Consider the following 16,723-nt stretch of genomic DNA (forward strand, 5'->3'; position numbering starts at 1 on the left):
CACGAAATAGAGGGCCAGAGAAAGGGAGAGAAAGAATCTCAAGCAGGCTCCTTGCTGTCAATGCAGAGACTGATGTGGAGCTCAAACCCACAAACTGTGAGATCATGACCTGAGCTGAAATCAAGAGTTGGGCGCTTAACTGACTGGGCAACCCAGGCGCCCCTGTAGTAATAATCTTTGATGTCAAAGGTTATTGGTTTTGTTGACATTGTGTTTGTAAAGAAACAGACCAACTTTTATCACATTATTTCTGAGTAAACAAAGTGCTGATGTCAGGAAAATGATAACTTTTGTGTAATGGATTTAATGTGTGTCCCATTTAAGGCAGAGCCACCTTTCACAACTATGAATCCTGAGTCAAGAATGGTTACTTTGCATACTTACAAAATGTTTACTTTGTGTCAGACAGTGTCCTGAGGCTTAAAAAATATCAGTTCGTTTGATCGTCAGAAGGCTAAAAGATATGTATCATTATTATGGCCATGTTATTAAGGAGGCAATAGTGAGGTCAAGTAACTTGTCCAAGGTCACACAGGCAATAAGTATCCCAAGTGCCTAGTGAGGTGGCAGTAAGCCAGTCCTCATGGTCACAGCTCCCTAGCTTTTGTCTCTTCTAACCGAAACAGGCCCAAAGCCCTCCTGAGGCACGCTTCAAAACTAATTTTATTTTTCCTCTATTTCATTAAAATTAACGTTTCTGGTGCATGTATTTCAGCCAGGTAAGGAAAAACAGAAATCTGATTGAAATGAATGAAACTAAGGGGCATTAAACCACGAAGAGATCAGATGCTGGCTTAACATAGTTGCCGCATGGGTGTTCACACTTTAAAGGAAAACGCTTGCTACTTTGCAGTAGTTTCAAAATTTAGGAGGGCCAGCTTTTGGGGCATAGCAGAGGAACGGAAATGACAATAATCTAGCTCTGCTTTTCTGTATCAGGGTTGTCTATAAATTTTCGTTTGGAAAAATAAAGGAGACGCCACTGCTTAAAATAATAATAAATAGAACCATTGCCCTAATGAACTTGCTGGTTCTTCAGCCCCTCCCTTACCTGCCGTCGGACACATTCCCTCCACCCCCTCCCCGATAAGGAAGCACTTAGGGGCTTGCAAAACAGTGCACAGCACCTCTGTGTTCAAAGAACTTCAGGAGGAGTTTCAGGAAGTAATTTTTTAAGTTTTTATTTAAATTCTAGTTAGTTTATTTAATTCCAGTTATACAGTGTTATATTAGTTTCAGGTATACAATGTAGTGATTCAACTCTTCCATACCGCATCTAATGCTCATCACTGTAATCCCCATCGCCTATTTTTTTTTAATGTTTATTTATTTATTTTGAGAGAGAGAGTGAGCAGGGGAGGGGCAGAGAGAAAGGGAGAGAGAGAATCCCAAGCAGCCTCCACACTGTGAGTGCAGAGCCTGACACGGGGCTCCATCTCACAAACTGAGCCAAAATCCAAGAGTCAGATGCTTAACTGATTGAGTCACCCACCCTGCCCCCAGTCACCTATTAAACCCATCCCCCCCACCCCTCTCCCGTCTGGTAACCATCAGTTTGTTCTTTATGGTTAAGAGTCTACTTCTTGGTTTGCCTCTCTGTTTTTTTTCCCTTTGTTTGTTTGGTGTTTTAAATTCCCACCAACAGTGCAAGAGAGTTCCCCTTTCTCCATATCCTTGCCAACACCTGTTGTTTCTTTTGTTGTTGATTTTAGCCATTCTGACAGGTGTGAGGTGATATCTCACTGTGGTTTTGATTTGTATTTCCCTGATGTTGAGCATCTTTTCATGTGTGTGTTGGCCAGCTGGGTGTCTTCTTTGGAAAACATGTCTATTCATGTCTGCTGCCCATTAACAGGATTATTCCTTTTTCGAGTGTTGTTTTATTTATTTATTTTTTTAAATGTTTATTAATTTTGAGATAGAGAGCACCAGTGGGGGAGGGGAAGAGAGAGAGGGGATAGAGGATCCAAAGCAGGCTTCATGCTGACTGTGGCAAGCCCAATGTGGGGCTCCAACTCACGAACTGTGAGATCATGACCTCAGCCAAAGTCAGATGCTCAACTGACTGAGCCACCCAGGCACCCCTTGGCTGTGGAGTTCAATAAGCTCTTTATATATTTTGGATACTAATCCTTCATCAGATATGTTATTTGGCAACTATCTTCTCCCATTCCATAGGTTGCCTTTTAATTTTGTAGATTGTTTCCTTCGCTGTGCAGAAGCTTTTTATTTTGATGAGGTCCCAATATTTCCTTTGTGCTTTTGTTTGCCTTGCCTCTGGAGATCAGGAAGTAATTTTGAGCAGATGCTTTCAGCCTCTCAGCAATGTGAAATCACACTGCAGAGGTGAATATCTCGGTGACAGGATATTCTATTTGATATGTGGTGCCAACAGTCACATTTCCCAGCATCCTGGCCTTAAAAATGATGGATAGAGCAGAACTTTTAGTACCAAGCAGAACAGAAAATTCACCAGCCACCTCTACGCTTCCACGGAAGCATTCCTCCTGCCCACCTTAGAAACAATCTGAGTCATCTGGGGTCCTGGAAGCCTTGGCCCCAGGCAGGTGGCCCTTCTCCTGCTTCCTGTCGTTCTTGCTGTTAACTGGCTGAGATTGTATCTGAAAGTGTCTACAACTACTTTGGTGGAGTCAGATTTCTGGTCACGGGTCAGATCACTGCTTGAAGCAGTTTCTTCCTCCACACCCAGCGAATTCTCCAGGGAATCATGAGTGTACATGCAGGTTTCTACAGTCACATATTGTGATATTGAGAGCAGTGGAGAAATGTCTTTCTGGTTCTAGTCAATGATTAACTTTTGAAGGCAGCTTCTCTGCAGCTAGTGTGTGTGTGTGTGTGTGTGTGTGTGTGTGTGCGTGAGACATAGAAGACTCATTTTAAGCATTTCTATACAAAGTTACGTACTGCTTTTCCTGATCAATTAATGACCCAATTCCAAAGGGAATTGACTATCATTCAGTCAATAGTGATGTAAGTAAATTCCAGAGATCTGCTGTACAACACAATGCCTATAGTTAGCAATAAAATATTGTGCACTTAAAATTTCATTGAAATGGTCAATTTCATGTTACCATTTTAACAAAAAGGTGAGGAGAACATAATGAAACTTTTGGAGGTGATAGATGCACTTATTACCTGGATTGTGGTGACGGTAACAAGAATGCATACATATGTTCAAACTAACTAAATGGTATACATTTATTAGGTACAGCTTTTTCTATACCACTCTTTCTCAATAAAGCTGGAAAAAGAATGAAGTCCCATTTTCTCAGAAATCTCTCAACTGGTGTAGAGGGGGATTCAGCGTACCTTCTCCCGGATGATGCACTGTGGTCATCAGCTGACTAGACAGCTTTCCACTTACTCCTCTAGCCCCTGGGAGTCCACAGACCAATTCAGTGACATATGCCCAAAGGAATCAACAACTTGATTACAGTTAGGGCTGTATGCCACATTTCCCAGAAAGAAAGCCTCAGGTTACCATTTCTACTCAATTCCTACTGATAGATTTCATTTGTTATTACTAACAGTGAGACTCATATCATTATATACATTGGAATCATGCTTTGAGCCTATGGTAAAGCAGATTTCATCAAGACCTTTATAATAAAGGTTTTACATGTGCTTGATGATTATTAAATGCATACGTCCAGCAGATTTGCCCTCTCTTAAATTTCAGTTCCTCGTTTCAACTGAATGTTCAGACTCTGGTATTGGAAAGACCAGCTACCAACCCCAATGTTGCATAAATCAACTTATTATCTTCCCCAGCCAAAATACCACTTCCTCTGGATTCCCCATTTTTTCCCCTATTTCGTTAAATAAAGCCTTTTTCTAGTCCCTCAGGCTCAGCATTGTTTAATTGACTCCTCAATGTATTTTCATGATTTAATAGATTTTAGTTTTGTTAGACCATCCTACAGAAATGTTCCTTTTTTTGGCATCCAGTCTTTAATCTTTGCAGGTGCCAACAGTAGGACTGTGGCTCCTGGCTATGGAGTTCAGTCCAAATGGTCAGCTTTACCCAAGTGACTGATAATTGAAAGTCAGTCTTTTGTGTATATGTTCGTTAGTCACACTTAGAAATGAGAAAGTAATAAATGAGAGCAAAATGGAGGGTAAAGAAAATATGTAACAGTAGAAATGATTTTTTTTCACAAGTGATGTCAAAATAATAAAAGTAATATAAAAGAAAATCCAATAATTATCAATTACTGCTGCACCTATGTTCTTCCTCAACTAGATCAAATAGAAAACACAGTAATTTCAGCATATTAATCAATGTGTTTACCATGGTCTGTGGACCAGCTGCTATATCAGAATCATTAGAGATCTTTTTATTTTAGTTTACTTGGTTTTGTTTTGCCCTTTACTATTTAAAAATTATTTAGTTATGGGTGCACCTGGGTGGCTCAGGTGGTTCAGCGTCTGACTCTTGATGTCAGCTTAGGTCATAATCTCACAGTTTGTGGGTTCCAGCCCCCAAACCAGCTCTGTGCTGGCAGTGCAGAGCCTGCTTGGGATTCTCTCTCTCTGCCCCTCCCTCGCTCTCTCTCTCTCTCTCTCTCTCTCAAAACAAATAAACTTTAAAAAAATTATTTAGTTTTGAAAAACCAATACATGTGCCAAGTAAGTACCAATTTCAATAGTTACAAAGGACACACAGTGAAAAAACAGTGTCTCTCCCATCCCAGCCTCCAACCACTCCATCCACTGTACTGATGTCTTACATTTCCTTCCAGAAACATACCATGAGTGCTCCTAGCAGATATCTTGGTTAATCTGTTCAATATCCATTCTTAACCTCTTGCTATTATGCCTTCCTGTGTGGCAGAAGCTGGAAAACTAAAAATAAATCGCCCAGACTCCATTATAATCAGAGTTCCCGATGTGATTTAGGTTCCTCTAGTCAGGTGCACTTGCATGAATGACACTTGATTTTGAAACGGAGCTAAGTGAGGAGAGAGGGCAAGAGGCATCCATTTTGTTGGTGTGAATAATGGCAGAAGCCACCCAAGTCAGCAGGGTAGCACTGGATTTCCAATTTAGCAGAGGCAGCTTTCTGATGGTAGCGGAGGTGATGCTGCCTTTACAGACAACAGCCTTACCCACAGCCTCCAGATTCCATGTATATACACCTGACTATATCAGTATTGTCAGCTCTCTGGTAACCTAGCTTTGCACTGTTGTTCTTTCGAAATGACTTCAGGAAGCTTAGCTGAAATCCAGTTAGTTATTTGGCCACCAGTTCTGAGGCCGTTGAAATAGATTCTTTTCTGCTTAAGCTAGCTAATCTCTGCAATTGAATCTTGCCCTATAAAATGGATGTAAATGTTTATACTACAGTCGAGAGAATAATGGCTTTCCCAAATATTCATGTGCTAATCCTTGGAGCCTGTGAATATGCTACATTAAATAGCCGGGGGAAAAATTAAGATGGAATTAATGTGGCTAATCAACTGATTTTAAAATAGGGAGAGTATCCTAGGTTATTCAGGTGGGCCCAGTGTAATTACAAGGATCCTTAAAAGTGGAGAAGAGGTGCAGAAGGAGTCAGTCAGAGGAAGGTATGACTATTGAAAAATGATTGGAAAGATGCAAAGTTGCTGGCCTTGAGGACAGAGAAAGGAACTGCAAGTCAAGAAGTCCTAGGTGGCTTCTAGAAGCTGAAAAATGCAATGAACTATATTGAGTATAAAAAATAAATATTGAGAAGGAGTTTGGAAAGAACATTAAATCCTTGTTGTGTTGTAATTGTTTGCAAGGTTTTAAATAACAATAGAAAAAAGAAAATAGAAATTATGTTTCCTCTCATTGCATTTTTTTTTTGTAGAAGTGTTAGGAATGTTGGCATTCACTGCATTAAAGAAAATAAGGCTTATGAAGTATATTTAATTTCTAGTAATTTCTTTCCAATTAAATGATCTGTCAAGAAAAAAATTTCTTGTTTGGGAATTCTGTTCGTGGTGTAATGAGAAATGAAAGGCAGGATATCAAGTGTACCATTTCAATATTTCATGGAGAAGAAAAACTTCAAAATCACACACAACATAATCCATATTATCTTCATTTACATAGTAAAGAGTTTCAAGAAAAAAAAAAAAGAGAGAAACAACCAATTTTCTCTTTAACCAAACAACAGAAAAAGATTTAGAAAGAAGTCTTTGATAATTAAAAGATATAATTATCTTTGACAATTTGTGAATCTATGGAGACACTGCTTTAGTCAATTACCAAAGAATTGGCTTTTATGGATATATCATTTTCAAATTACTCATACAAACTTACCACAGAATAATTACGTATTTTGCCCATCATCAATCTGTTTCCAAGACAGATGCATTTCTTGTTCAACTGGAATCATAATTTTTATTAAAATAATTTTTTTTTAATTTATTTTAGAGAAAGAGAGAGAGACAGCAAATGTGAGCTGGGGAGAGGGGCAGAGGGCGAGAGAGAGAATCTTAATCAGGCTCTGTGCTTACTGCCTAGCCCAAAGCGGGGCTTGATCCCACAACCCCGGGATCATGACCTGCGTGGAAACCAAGAGTCGATCGCTCAACCGAAGGAGCCAACCAGGTGCCCCACAGAATAATAATTTTTAAAGAAAAGGAAAAGTTCAGATTTGTTTGTTTATGCTATTATTTCAATTTATATGGCTATATGCAGCTTTGATCATGAGTTCTGATGAAGATTGCTTTTTAATCGTTGCAATGTAGTCAAAATATGTGTCTGGCATATGTTTAATGCTCAGTCAGACTTGGGAACTACATGTTTACTGAATATTTACATGTACCAGGTCCTGGCTAAACCAGCAGTAGAAAGACAAACATCTGCACAGAGTTATACATAACGATTTACTAACAACTATGTTCACTAACCTAGGGCTTGTTTTTTATATTGACTCACTTTTTCTTGCAGGGGCAAGGCCCTTCTGAAATTTTAAATGTTTAAAACAGATTATATTCTGAGGGTGAGTAATCAGGGTGAGAGGGAGTGTTTCTCACAATTTTATATTAAAATATTAAGCACAGGTATAGATAGATCAGAGTACAGAAATTGATCGAGTAGATACAGGATTAAGTATATGATAAAGGTTGCATTTCAAATCTGTAGGAGAAATCCGGATTACTGTTCTCAAACATTATGGATAGCTAATCATTGAAGCGAAAACAAATCTTAATTCCAATATCACTCTATCCACCTTAAATCAAATCCAAATATTTCAGCTTCAGTGAAAAAGTGATATTATACTGACTAGAGCTTTTACGGTTTGTGAAAATTCAGCAAGCTGTACATTTATAACATAAATAGTTCTGTGATTATATATTATTTATCAATAAACATTTTAAAACTGGGTTAAATGATAGAATATTTTTATGAGTTTGGAGGAGAAAAGACCTTTCAACTGTAACATAAAACTCAAAAGGTCATTAGAAAGAAGTCGATAAGTTTAACTACATACAAGTTTAAACCTTCTGAATGGCATGACAACACTGTCAAAAGTAAACAAACAAACACATCAAGCTGGAAAAACATCTGTTTACACCCTTGTACAGACTCTGTCAAAGCAGGATCCAATCAGCAAAAGAGATCTCTAAATATCTGAAACATAGAGAATCCAATATAGGAATTGTTTTCATTGCTGATGAAGGAGGCGAAAAGCCAAAAAGAGGATGCACCTCAGAGGTTACCAAGAGGAAAATGGAAGATGTGGTACTCCCAGAGCCCAGAACCTAAGGTCAACTAGCTGAAACCAAAACCATGCAGGCCTCTCTGGTGGAGACAGAAGCCAGAGGGACATACTGAATGCTGGATATACTATTTGACCAAGGAGCTAGGGGTGGATTATCCCTTCTTCTGGACCCCTGTGTTAGTCTCTGCTGCTGTAACAAATCAACCCAGATTATGTGGTTTAAAACAAGAAATACTTATTATTTTACAGTCTGGCATTCAGATGTCTGAAACAGGCCTCAGGAGGCTAAAAAGATGTCAGCAGGCTGCACTTCTTTCTGGAGGCTCTAGAGGAGTATCTGTTTCCTTGGTTTTTCCAGCTTCTGGAGGCTACCTGCCTTGGGTCAGGGCCTCTTCCTTCCTCTTCAAAGACAGCAATGACTGGTTAAGCCCTCCTACTGCCATCTTTCTGGTTCTTGAACTTCCAGCACCCTCTTCCATTTTTAAGGATCCTTGTGATCATATAGGCCCCACCTGGATAACCCAGGATGCTCTCTTTATTTTAAGGTCGGCTGATTTGCAAACATAATGCCATCTGCAACCCAATTCCCTCTTGCCATGTAACATAACATGTTCTTCTAGGGATTACAACCTAGGTGTCTTGGAGGGGCCATTATTCTGCCTTTCACACCTTCCAATCTTCCACCAGGGCCTCTCATTGTCCAAACTCAGCTAAAAGCCAAAGGGGAGAGCAGTGTGCATGGGTCAGTGCCTCATATCTCTCTACCACCCCATACATACCAAGGGGAAAAGGAGAAATGGATCTAAGAGCAAATAGATACCAGAAAAATTACTAATATTCCTGGGGGGGGGGTAGCGTTCTTAGAAATCAATGAGAAAATGATTAATAACAAAAATAGAAAAATAAACCAAGGGTGTGGCTTTGTGAGTTGGCAATTTTTAGACAAAGAAATAAAAGTAGTCAATCTACAAAGATTCTCAGCCTCCTTGATATAAATTCAAACGATAGGGATAATATTTCTCCTACCATGTGGACTAAATTGAAAAGATTTTTAACACTCAGTTTTGGTGGCTGTATAAACCGTTGAAAATGAGTAATTGGTACAACATTTTTAGGTGGCTTTTGATCTAGAAATTCCACCTCTATGAAAAGTTTCACACAAGTATGCAAAAGCATTATGTACAAAGATGTTCACTGAGGCGGTATTTATGGTACCAAAAAATAAAACAACCTGGAAATAATCCAGAAAACCATTAACATAAACTTGGTTATGGTCAGGAAAGAAATGGAATATACCATTTGAAGCAATGACTTGATAGGGAAATAAATACATTGGCATGGGACTCTGCCTATTGATGGAATGAAAAAGCACAATTGCTGAGCAATATGTGTAGCATAATTATAAGCCGTTTACATGTAGGAACATGAACAAAAATTCCAGCTAATACAAACCAGACTGTTATAGTGGTCGCTCTGAAATGTGGGAGTGTTAGGGACTTTCACCTTTCACTTTACACATTGTCGTATTGTTTGAATTTTGTACAATATGTATTTTTTATATAATCAGAAGAGGCGCATAAAAATGTGGATATGATTACATATGAATTTAAGAATAGGCCAATTTAAAAATTTATATTGGATTATTCATTTTCAATTTATTCATCCTGTGTCCTGGTTAAAACATTCTCCTTTCAACATGAATGAATGGATGGATGAATGAATGAATGAATGAATGAATACGAGAGCTTCCCTCTCAGGCCTCTTACCGTCTGACATTTCTGTCAATAAATTTGTTTAGAGAGTTCCTCTTTCTCAGGGTCTTCCCCCCACAAAGGAAACCATCCCCATGTGCTTTCAATTCCTGTCTCTACAAAGTGTCTGCCATGAAGTTCCTTTCCCTTTTATTTTTATTTAAATAATATTCTACTAGACCCATCAAAAACTAACAGTCATTTGGGGAAGAGAGATCTGAATGTGGGCTTCCATTAGAAATGGGAATTCCTGGGGTGCCTGGGTGGCTGAGTCAGTGAAGCATCTGGCTTCAGCTCAGTTCATGATCTCACGGTGGGTGAGTTTGAACCCCGTATCAGGCTCTGTGCTGAGAGCTCAGATCCTGGAGCCCGCTTGGGATTCTGTGTCTCCCTCTCTCTCTGCCCTTCTGCTCAAGCTTTGTCTCTCTCTCTTTTGAAAATAAACATTAAAAAAAAAAAAAGGAATTCCTACAAGGCTGTGTCTATTGGCATAATATCCTGTCCCTGGGTTTCGTCTTTTAACAAAACCCTGTTGCGTGGTGATCACATCTTTCTGCTTTCTAAATGTTTTATTTGTTTAATCGGATTCTGAAACATTGAGCCTGTCTCCAAATTCTGGGTTCTTGTTTCTAATCTCATTTGAGGTAAAACCGCACTCGGGTAGTGAGTGACTAACTTCCAAGTCAGCAGGTCATGACTTTTTTTGCCCACAACCTTGTAGTGTTGTAACAGACCGGTTTTCTTCATTCTTTGTACACTCTTCACGGGTGAGAGGTAAGGTTTGAAGAACACGGTGGTGAACCTCTGATGGAAAGAGAGCGTGCGCGCATGCGTACAAGCACAACTATGTGTCTCCACAGGGGCTGATGAAACCCAGACTTCACCTTTAGGAGTGGCTGCTTTGGGGTGGACTATGGAATAGATAAGACTCTTCCAGCATTTCTCTCCCACTGTCAGCATTTGTTTCCCTACCCTCTCCCACTCCGTAATTATTAGAAAAAATTACGACCTTGTAATGAAGAGGATGTACTTCTTCAGGTTTTTTGAGATAACATTTCTAAGAAATTCAGGTATGTAAAAATTAACTTAAAACTATTTCTTCATTGTTTATCAGGCTGTCTTCACTAAAAAGAGATAAGGGACCACTGAGTTAAGCAGATATCTTAGGTAATCACATCTTGGCTAATCATCTCCAGGAAGAGTTTGTTGCAGAGTGGTGAATAACTCATTTATAAGACAGCATTCATAAGAAGGAAAATCTGATCTAATCACCAAAGTAGTAATTCCTTGATTTGAAATTTCAAAGACACAGAGACATAATTTCACAGTGTCTTTCTATTGTTAAATTTAGGACATAATTATCGAGTACCTCCTGTGTGTTAATGGCTGGCAAGACTGCAGAACATAGGGAGGACATAGTTCCAGTCGTCAAGGACATCACCATGGTAACATGAAATGAAAGTTGCATGATATTAGCTATATTACAAAAGAAAGCACATCAAACATCCTAGGAGGAGTCTAAGGAGAATGTTTATGAAGAAGGGGAGTACACTTTTAAGAAAGGAGTCATGTAGCAGGTGGCACATGAGAAGTAATACAGATGATTTGTATCGTGTACTTGGGAAATGCAGCTTCCTTCCTTACACCATAAGTTCCACGATGGTAGGAACCATAACTCTTTCATCACTTCTCTACGCCCATCTATACAAGCACCTTGTTCAGTACTTCGCACAGAGTAGGTCTTCAATGAATGCTTAAAGGTGGGGAAAGAAATTGACATCAAGTGTGTACTCTGTGCCTTTCCTGGTTGATCTATACAACAGATCTTTGAAGAAAGGGTCCTTTATATACTCCTCCTACCTCTTTCTCTCTTCCCTTCTCCTTTTTAAACATTATTTTATTTATTTATTTAAAGTAGGCTCCCTGCCCAACATAGGGCTTGAACTCATGACCCTGGGATCAAGAGTTAGATGCTCTACTGACTGAGCAAGCCAGCTGCCCCATCTTTGCTCCTGCTCTTAAACAAAAGAAGAAATCATAGCTCAAGGAACAAATGGCCTTGAGATAAGTTGGAACATTAGCTATGGCGTTAGCACTGTGTTCAAGCACAGGCTCTGCCACTTAATACTTATGTGAACTTAGACAAGGTAATTACTGGCCTTAGTTTCCTGCTCTTTAAAATGGGGATGATGATACTATGACTTATAGCCTTGCAATGAGGATCACATCAGATGAGATATATGAAGTGTGTAGGTCATTGCCCAAGACTTAAAATGGTCAGATGGTGTTAGCTCTTATTAATGTTGCTGTTGTTGCTAACATTGTGAAACAAGAAATATTACCTACTTCACTGATGTATTTTAAGGAACACGTTCAGATTATGTGCTATTAATGTGTAAAAAACTGTTAAAATAGTCTCGATAAGGTACAAGATTATTCTGTGAAGATATTTAATGGTGAAGGAGGGTTAGGACGTCAAGAAGGCTACATATGTAGGGTTTACTAGACCAGGCAGACTGGACTGACAATCTGAACACAGTGTTAAAGAGTTAGAAGAGATATGGTATAAGATAGAGGAAAAGGGTGGGAAAGGAAGAATGGAAAAAGGAGGAAGACAGTGTCTAGGAAACTAAAGAATGTAGTGTGGTGGGGGAGTGGCGAGACCTGGCCCAGAAACCAGCAGAACAGAACGTGAGTGGGGCGCCTGGGTGGCTCAGTCGGTGGAGCGTCCAACTTCGGCTCAGGTCATGATCTCGTGGTCCATGAGTTCAAGCTCCGTGTCAGGCTCTGTGCTGGCAGCTCAGAGCCTGGAGCCTGCTTCCGATTCTGTGTCTCCCTCTCTCTCTGCCCCTCCCCGCTCATGCTCTGTCTCTGTCAAAAATAAATTAACGTTAAAAAAAAATTAAAAAAAAAAGAACAGAATGTGAGATCTCAGGAACATGCCAAGAAGAACGTCTTGGTTAATGAGCTTCTTTTGCTTTGGCAGGCATTTTAATTCTGGGCATCAAAATAATACCAGAACGGGTGGTTTAAGAGTTCCAATGTCAGAGGGGACATGCCCTGCATTGTCATCTGAACAATTAAGGAAGTTATAAGGGATTTGAAATAAAATTTCCACTTCTTGTGGAGCCTGGGTGGCTCAGTTGGTTGAGTGTCCAACTCTTGATTTCGGCTTAGGTCATGATCTCATGGTTCGTGAGATCAAGCCCCACATCAGGCTCTGTGCTGACAGCACGGAGCCTACTTGGGATTCTCTCTCTCTCCCTCTCTCTCTCTGTCCCTCCCCTGCTCATGCACGCACTTTCTCTCTCTCTCTCTCTCTCTCTCTCTCTCTCTCTCTCTCTCCCAGAATAAAGAAACGTTAAAAAAAATTAAAAAGAAATCCCCTACTTGTTTCAGAAACAATTCCTCACTAGGTAAGCAGAAACACAGAAATGTAACAATTTGTTGAGTGTCTTTTATTGTCACAGTAGGCCAGATGCAGGAGTGGTAATGCCCAAGGGATAATAAATACACACAGAACCCTCGGTTGAGAGTGCCCTTGGGTTACTACTAAACAAACAAACAAACAAACAAACAAACAACTTTTCTGTCATTTATACAAATTCACAAGGGAAGAAAACACAGATGACTAATATTTTTGTTTTCAGATAGGCTACCTTGTGGTAGAGTAACTTGTGATGTGTATGAATGTCACCTTCTGCTTATTGGGCAACAGTTCATTTGTATTTAGTGCTTAAAATTTGCAAAGTGATATAAGTAAGAATATTGCAAATATATTACTAATGTGAGAATGTGCTCCATTCACTGGTCTGTGCCATTTTTTTGTGCAGATTTTCTGCCATCAGGTGGATTTTACTTAAATAAGCATATGTTCAAAACAGTTAAGCTTATCTTAGACTTTAGCTGGAAATCAGATTTCTTTTTTTTTTTAATTTTTTTTTTCAACGTTTATTTATTTTTGGGACAGAGAGAGACAGAGCATGAACGGGGGAGGGGCAGAGAGAGAGGGAGACACAGAATCGGAAACAGGCTCCAGGCTCTAAGCCATCAGCCCAGAGCCTAACTCGGGGCTCAAACTCATGGACCGCGAGATCGTGACCTGGCTGAAGTCGGACACTTAACCAACTGCGCCACCCAGGTGCCCCGAAATCAGATTTCTTAATGGCAGAGTTTGTGTTTGCTGTGTTGCATCTCTCACAGTGCCCAGAACACAGTGCCTTGTATATGAGCTTAGATGTTTTTTATGTTAGAAAAAAACCCCCACACAATTGATTGAGGGTAGTGGGTGCTTCATCAATGCTTATTGAATCAAAATTTATATCTAATTTTTTGGGATGGGTCCATTTTTATGCGTGACTGTGAATGTGACTGATAAAGGCATCCCAGGGTTTCAGTTCTACATCTGCCTGTTGTCCTGGCTGTCTGAATCCTCTTGCTTGTCCTTCTCACCAGCCAATTTCAATGTACCCCTTGGGGGTCCTCCAAAATTCCTCTTTGAGGGCAGGGACTGTGTTTTCTATCTCTATATTTATGACAGAGCAGGTGCTGATCTATCTTGGGTGATCAGCAAACGTTTGTTGAGTTGAATGAACGAGTACTCATGACTTGAAATTCTTGATGTAATATTGTGTGTATAACTGAATTACCTGATACTTGAAAAAAGCAAATATATTTGTCATTGGGACTACCTAAAACATCTGGCCCCTCAGAAGAGACGAGCTTTAACATTTTTGAAAAATAATGCTTCTTGAAAGAGACTGTGTTTGAGAGCCTATGAGGTTCTATGGCTCACCTATTATACACCAGCTCTGTGATGACACTACTGTCTGAATAAAGCGTGAATAACATTATTAAAAAGGTAATTTCAGTTGGCAAAGTGTTGAGTCATTTGGATGGGCTCATCATGTATTAAATTGAATTTCTTCTTAGTGTGCAATAATGAAAAGTGTTTAGAGTGATCATATGTGTGAGCACATCCCCCAAATTGCTAGCAAAGTAGCAGGATTTTGTTGCAAGCTGATGGGTCACCAGTTTGAGCAGGGAGATTTTCCAGCTTCAATGACCTCATAATATAGGCATTGTGTTTGAGATTATTATTTCCTGCAATTGTTTTCTAAAGAATAATTTTAAAAATTCAGGTTATACATTGATGCAATTTGTGCGTAAGTATACAGTAAACTAGCTAAGCCAAAATAAGAGAACAATAAGAAAACTGGCCAGGAAATCTAGTAAGTACTGTGGAACTAGAAAAAAGAAACAAACAAAATTAGTTGCCTGTAAGTTTTGAGCTAAATGAATGTTTTTAAAAATAACACAATCGAGTTGATATTTAATTTCCTTCAGAATAATCTTCCTGCTTAGAACAGTTTTTACCAGAAGGAAAGATGGTAGGTGATTTTTTTCAATATAGATATCTTCTGATAAATTCCTAAAAAAAATAGGTAAAAATGATTGCGGTGTAGTGAATTTGGTTGGTCTGAAGTTATGTCATTTTCACAAGGATTATAATATTTTCTTTGATGCCAGATCAATACCTTCAGTAGGGAGCAGAAAAAGAGAAAGTGATGGTTGGAGTGGTATTAGTCCATTTGTCTGGGAATACAAAGAAGGGTGAAGACAGATGGATAGAGAAAACCTAATTTATTATAAGGTAACAATAAAGAAAACAAATGCAAAAAGATGGTTTGTTTTTTGGTGAAAGGTATTTGAGGTCAGATATGAATACAGGGTAGTATGAGATTATCTTTTCACCATATTTTCTACCATCCCATTAAGAATGATTGCTGAGGAAAGCAAGGCTTTGAACTGAGTAGAGTGCTGGCTATATGAAAATGTACAAAATGTAGTGCCATACTTTGAAGTCTCATTGGGGAAGTCAGACTCACAAGATGGAAAGACCGCCATGGAGTAATTAATAGCAAACATTTGCTTAATACTTAAACATTTAGAACATAGTTTTACGTGCCATTTTGTAAATTTAAAAACTTAATTTGTAGATTTCATTCTTCTTTTGGGACTTTCTCTGGCTTTACCTTTGGAAGATGGCAATAACTCTGGGATTGTGATTACTTCTTAGCTTTACTTCAATGTTCTCAAACTTTCTTACGGCTTCTGTTCCCTGATCCTTCTAACTTCTTTTAGGATCCAGTACCCCAACATTACCTCAATGGGATGTTGTCCTCTGAATATGCAAAGTGATTTTCTTATTCCGATTTTCAAAATTGTAAAGTACCTTGTTTATTATGGAAATAAAACAGATCCTGAAATTTCTATGATAGAATTGACTGTGAATGTGTTTATCTTGTTGTCAGATCACGTGACCTGACTTCTAGTTAAGAAAATCAGGTCACCGTATCTACTTGTGGTCTCCTTATCAATCATTTAGACACTGAAGCATTTAACTGACTTCTAACTTTTCTGTTATATACATTCTGAAATTATACCTTCCAAGGGATCCTTATTGTCAAATCCAGTGGTCTTCTTTCCTCCTTCTCTTTGTTTTCTTTAACCGCTCTTTAGTTCTACACATTGGTCTTTCTTCTTGAAATGTCTGAGATCCTAGAGACCTAGGAATTTAGTTCTCTTCCTTTGTATCGTATTTTCCTTTGTCTCCTTTCATGAATCCTCTTTTGCCTCTCAATAGGCTCATTCTTTCAAATTTTTAAATCATTTAATTTCTTATGGGCAGCTGGAGACACACAGGTTTCTCTAAACTCAGGAATAGTCTGTTTGCATATCCACCAGCATCCCTTACTTCTATGACTCCTCTAGGCTGAAATTACTGCCTTCCTCCAAGATTTAGTTCCATTCGTACTGGCTTCCAGAAGTTGGCCTTGCCTATGGTAATTTATTTTCCTTTCAATTCTCAGGCATTTTCACCTTCACTACCTCATACTTTCAAAAAACTACGTGTCCATGTCTTACTTCCTAGTTAGCATGCAAAATCTTTAAGGATAAGGGCTGTACATCAGCTTTTGTTTGTCTGTTTGCTTGGCAGGGGACAAGGAACATAATACTCCACAAATATTTGTTGAAGGAGGGGATCAAGACAGTGGAGTAGGAAGGTCCTGAGCTTACCTCCTCCCACAGACACACCAAAACTGACAAATACGTATAGGACAGCAATCTCTGAGGATGAACTAACTGAAGGCTAACAGAACAGACCTTACACAAGTGAGGATATAAAGCAAAAACCACACTGAGATGGGCAGAAGAGGTGGAGACGCAGTCCAGTCAGGACCCACAGCCTGTG

The sequence above is a fragment of the Prionailurus viverrinus genome, chromosome B2, assembly GCF_022837055.1.
Source record: "Prionailurus viverrinus isolate Anna chromosome B2, UM_Priviv_1.0, whole genome shotgun sequence".
Taxonomy (NCBI): Eukaryota; Metazoa; Chordata; class Mammalia; order Carnivora; family Felidae; genus Prionailurus; species Prionailurus viverrinus.